At 47.3% G+C, this 5439-nt stretch overlaps 2 non-coding genes across 2 annotated transcripts; both read left to right on the forward strand.

Annotated features, from left to right (window-relative positions):
• Window positions 1–228: 228 nt before the first annotated feature.
• Window positions 229–301, forward strand: TRNAS-CGA (transfer RNA serine (anticodon CGA)). The gene has a single exon. It is a non-coding gene; the product is annotated as a tRNA-Ser (tRNA).
• Window positions 302–5208: 4907 nt separating this feature from the next.
• On the forward strand, window positions 5209–5281 carry TRNAS-CGA (transfer RNA serine (anticodon CGA)). Its single transcript has one exon. It is a non-coding gene; the product is annotated as a tRNA-Ser (tRNA).
• Window positions 5282–5439: the final 158 nt, after the last annotated feature.

Consider the following 5439-nt stretch of genomic DNA (forward strand, 5'->3'; position numbering starts at 1 on the left):
TGCTTGTAGCTTACGGGGGTCTCGGTTCTGGCAGTCTTGAAGCCATAGGTAGCGTAAGAGGGTTCTAGCACAGCTTTCGCCCTCGCTCTTGATCACGTTCTACGTGAGCTGGCGGTAAGAAAGGACGTTCTACGTCCGCCGCTATGGCTGAGGGTGGCGCTGGTGAACACTCTCAAGGTTAGTATACAGACAACATAAATACCCAAGCAAGTAGCAGGGGGAACAGCGGCCGATGTAGCTCAGTTGGAAGAGCACCGGACGCGATATTCGGAGGTCGTGGGTTCGAATCCCACCATCGGCACGTTGTTTTTTCTTCTACTTTGTGTTTAATTATCTTTCCCCTAAACCGATTACATTACTAATTTCTGTGATTATCTAAGCAAACATTAAAAAAAAGACATAAAAGTACCATCCCCAACGCTTTCCTTGGCCTCGCCGACTGTTGGCTTCTTTCTTTCATGTATTATAACGAGCACCCTCATTTCCCTTTAATTGATCTGCTTGTAGCTTACGGGGGTCTCGGTTCTGGCAGTCTTGAAGCCATAGGTAGCGTAAGAGGGTTCTAGCACAGCTTTCGCCCTCGCTCTTGATCACGTTCCACGTGACGCTGGCGGTAACAAAGGACGTTCTACGTCCGCCGCTATGGCTGAGGGTGGCGCTGGTGAACACTCTCAAGGTTAGTATACAGACAACATAAATACCCAAGCAAGTAGCAGGGGGAACAGCGGCCGATGTAGATCAGTTGGAAGAGCACCGGACGCGATATTCGGAGGTCGTGGGTTCGGATCCCACCATCGGCACGTTGTTTGTTCTTCTACTTTGTGTTTAATTATCGTTCCCCTAAACCGATTACATTACTAATTTCTGTGATTATCTAAGCAAACATTAAAAAACAAAAGACATAAAAGTACCATCCCCAATGCTTTCCTTGGCCTCGCCGACTGTTGGCTTCTTTCTTTCATGTATTATAACGAGCACCCTCATTTCCCTTTAATTGATCTGCTTGTAGCTTACCGAGGTCTCGGTTCTGGCAGTCTTGAAGCCATAGGTAGCGTAAGGGGGTTCTAGCACAGCTTTCGCCCTCGCTCTTGATCACGTTCTACGTGACGCTGGCGGTAACAAAGGACGTTCTACGTCCGCCGCTATGGCTGAGGGTGGCGCTGGTGAACACTCTCAAGGTTAGTATACAGACAACATAAATACACAAGCAAGTAGCAGGGGGAACAGCGGCCGATGTAGCTCAGTTGGAAGAGCACCGGACGCGATATTCGGAGGTCGTGGGTTCGGATTCCACCATCGGCACGTTGTTTTTTCTTCTACTTTGTGTTTAATTATCTTTCCCCTAAACCGATTACATTACTAATTTCTGTGATTATCCAAGCAAATATTAAAAAAAAAACATAAAAGTACCATCCCCAACGCTTTCCTTGGCCTCGGCGACTGTTGGCTTCTTTCTTTCATGTATTATAACGAGCACCCTCATTTCCCTTTAATTGATCTGCTTGTAGCTTACGGGGGTCTCGGTTCTGGCAGTCTTGAAGCCATAGGTAGCGTAAGAGGGTTCTGGCACAGCTTTCGCCCTCGCTCTTGATCACGTTCTACGTGACGCTGGCGGTAACAAAGAAAGTTCTACGTCCGCCGCTATGGCTGAGGGTGGCGCTGGTGAACACTCTCAAGGTTAGTATACAGACAACATAAATACCCAAGCAAGTAGCAGGGGGAACAGCGGCCGATGTAGCTCAGTTGGAAGAGCACCGGACGCGATATTCGGAGGTGTTGGGTTCGGATCCCACCATCGGCACGTTGTTTTTTCTTCTACTTTGTGTTTAATTATCTTTCCCCTAAACCGATTACATTACTAATTTCTGTGATTATCTAAGCAAACATTAAAAAAAAGACATAAAAGTACCATCCCCAACGCTTTCCTTGGCCTCGCCGACTGTTGGCTTCTTTCTTTCATGTATTATAACGAGCACCCTCATTTCCCTTTAATTGATCTGCTTGTAGCTTACGGGGGTCTCGGTTCTGGCAGTCTTGAAGCCATAGGTAGCGTAAGAGGGTTCTAGCACAGCTTTCGCCCTCGCCCTTGATCACGTTCTACGTGACGCTGGCGGTAACAAAGGACGTTCTACGTCAGCCGCTATGGCTGAGGGTGGCGCTGGTGAACACTCTCAAGGTTAGTATACAGACAACATAAATACCCAAGCAAGTAGCAGGGGGAACAGCGGCCGATGTAGCTCAGTTGGAAGAGCACCGGACGCGATATTCGGAGGTCGTGGGTTCGGATCCCACCATCGGCACGTTGTTTTTTCTTCTACTTTGTGTTTAATTATCTTTCCCCTAAACCGATTACATTACTAATTTCTGTAATTATCTAAGCAAACATTAAAAAAAAGACATAAAAGTACCATCCCCAACGCTTTCCTTGGCCTCGCCGACTGTTGGCTTCTTTCTTTCATGTATTGTAGCGAGCACCCTCATTTCCCTTTAATTGATCTGCTTGTAGCTTACGGGGGTCTCGGTTCTGGCAGTCTTGAAGCCATAGGTAGCGTAAGAGGGTTCTAGCACAGCTTTCGCCCTCGCTCTTGATCACGTTCTACGTGAGCTGGCGGTAAGAAAGGACGTTCTACGTCCGCCGCTATGGCTGAGGGTGGCGCTGGTGAACACTCTCAAGGTTAGTATACAGACAACATAAATACCCAAGCAAGTAGCAGGGGGAACAGCGGCCGATGTAGCTCAGTTGGAAGAGCACCGGACGCGATATTCGGAGGTCGTGGGTTCGGATCCCACTATCGGCATTTTCTTCTACTTTGTGTTTAATTATCTTTCCCCTAAACCGATTACATTAATAATTTCTGTGATTATCTAAGCAAACATTAAAAAAAAGACATAAAAGTACCATCCCCAACGCTTTCCTGGGTCTCGCCGACTGTTGGCTTCTTTCTTTCATGTATTATAACGAGCACTCTCATTTCCCTTTAATTGATCTGCTTGTAGCTTACGGGGGTCTCGGTTCTGGCAGTCTTGAAGCCATAGGTAGCGTAAGAGGGTTCTAGCACAGCTTTCGCCCTCGCTCTTGATCACGTTCTACGTGACGCTGGCGGTAACAAAGGACGTCCGCCGCTATGGCTGAGGGTGGCGCTGGTGAACACTCTCAAGGTTAGTATACAGACAACATAAATACCCAAGCAAGTAGCAGGGGGAACAGCGGCCGATGTAGCTCAGTTGGAAGAGCACCGGACGCGATATTCGGAGGTCGTGGGTTCGGATTCCACCATCGGCACGTTGTTTTTTCTTCTACTTTGTGTTTAATTATCTTTCCCCTAAACCGATTACATTACTAATTTCTGTGATTATCCAAGCAAACATTAAAAAAAAAGACATAAAAGTACCATCCCCAACGCTTTCCTTGGCCTCGCCGACTGTTGGCTTCTTTCTTTCATGTATTATAACGAGCACCCTCATTTCCCTTTAATTGATCTGCTTGTAGCTTACGGGGGTCTCGGTTCTGGCAGTCTTGAAGCCATAGGTAGCGTAAGAGGGTTCTGGCACAGCTTTCACCCTCGCTCTTGATCACGTTCTACGTGACGCTGGCGGTAACAAAGAAAGTTCTACGTCCGCCGCTATGGCTGAGGGTGGCGCTGGTGAACACTCTCAAGGTTAGTATACAGACAACATAAATACCCAAGCAAGTAGCAGGGGGAACAGCGGCCGATGTAGCTCAGTTGGAAGAGCACCGGACGCGATATTCGGAGGTGTTGGGTTCGGATCCCACCATCGGCACGTTGTTTTTTCTTCTACTTTGTGTTTAATTATCTTTCCCCTAAACCGGTTACATTACTAATTTCTGTGATTATCTAAGCAAACATTAAAAAAAAAGACATAAAAGTACCATCCCCAACGCTTTCCTTGGCCTCGCCGACTGTTGGCTTCTTTCTTTCATGTATTATAACGAGCACCCTCATTTCCCTTTAATTGATCTGCTTGTAGCTTACGGGGGTCTCGGTTCTGGCAGTCTTGAAGCCATAGGTAGCGTAAGAGGGTTCTAGCACAGCTTTCGCCCTCGCTCTTGATCACGTTCTACGTGACGCTGGCGGTAACAAAGGACGTTCTACGTCCGCCGCTATGGCTGAGGGTGGCGCTGGTGAACACTCTCAAGGTTAGTATACAGACAACATAAATACCCAAGAAAGTAGCAGGGGGAACAGCGGCCGATGTAGCTCAGTTGGAAGAGCACCGGACGCGATATTCGGAGGTGTTGGGTTCGGATCCCATCATCGGCACGTTGTTTTTTCTTCTACTTTGTGTTTAATTATCTTTCCCCTAAACCGATTACATTACTAATTTCTGTGATTATCTAAGCAAACATTAAAAAAAAAGACATAAAAGTACCATCCCCAACGCTTTCCTTGGCCTCGCCGACTGTTGGCTTCTTTCTTTCATGTATTATAACGAGCACCCTCATTTCCCTTTAATTGATCTGCTTGTAGCTTACGGGGGTCTCGGTTCTGGCAGTCTTGAAGCCATAGGTAGCGTAAGAGGGTTCTAGCACAGCTTTCGCCCTCGCCCTTGATCACGTTCTACGTGACGCTGGCGGTAACAAAGGACGTTCTACGTCAGCCGCTATGGCTGAGGGTGGCGCTGGTGAACACTCTCAAGGTTAGTATACAGACAACATAAATACCCAAGCAAGTAGCAGGGGGAACAGCGGCCGATGTAGCTCAGTTGGAAGAGCACCGGACGCGATATTCGGAGGTCGTGGGTTCGGATCCCACCATCGGCACGTTGTTTTTTCTTCTACTTTGTGTTTAATTATCTTACCCCTAAACCGATTACATTACTAATTTCTGTAATTATCTAAGCAAACATTAAAAAAAAGACATAAAAGTACCATCCCCAACGCTTTCCTTGGCCTCGCCGACTGTTGGCTTCTTTCTTTCATGTATTATAGCGAGCACCCTCATTTCCCTTTAATTGATCTGCTTGTAGCTTACGGGGGTCTCGGTTCTGGCAGTCTTGAAGCCATAGGTAGCGTAAGAGGGTTCTAGCACAGCTTTCGCCCTCGCTCTTGATCACGTTCTACGTGAGCTGGCGGTAAGAAAGGACGTTCTACGTCCGCCGCTATGGCTGAGGGTGGCGCTGGTGAACACTCTCAAGGTTAGTATACAGACAACATAAATACCCAAGCAAGTAGCAGGGGGAACAGCGGCCGATGTAGCTCAGTTGGAAGAGCACCGGACGCGATATTCGGAGGTCGTGGGTTCGAATCCCACCATCGGCACGTTGTTTTTTCTTCTACTTTGTGTTTAATTATCTTTCCCCTAAACCGATTACATTACTAATTTCTGTGATTATCTAAGCAAACATTAAAAAAAAGACATAAAAGTACCATCCCCAACGCTTTCCTTGGCCTCGCCGACTGTTGGCTTCTTTCTTTCA

Source organism: Amblyomma maculatum, unplaced genomic scaffold (assembly GCF_055883805.1).
Source record: "Amblyomma maculatum isolate TAMU_Amacu unplaced genomic scaffold, ASM5588380v1 scaffold_43, whole genome shotgun sequence".
Taxonomy (NCBI): domain Eukaryota; kingdom Metazoa; phylum Arthropoda; class Arachnida; order Ixodida; family Ixodidae; genus Amblyomma; species Amblyomma maculatum.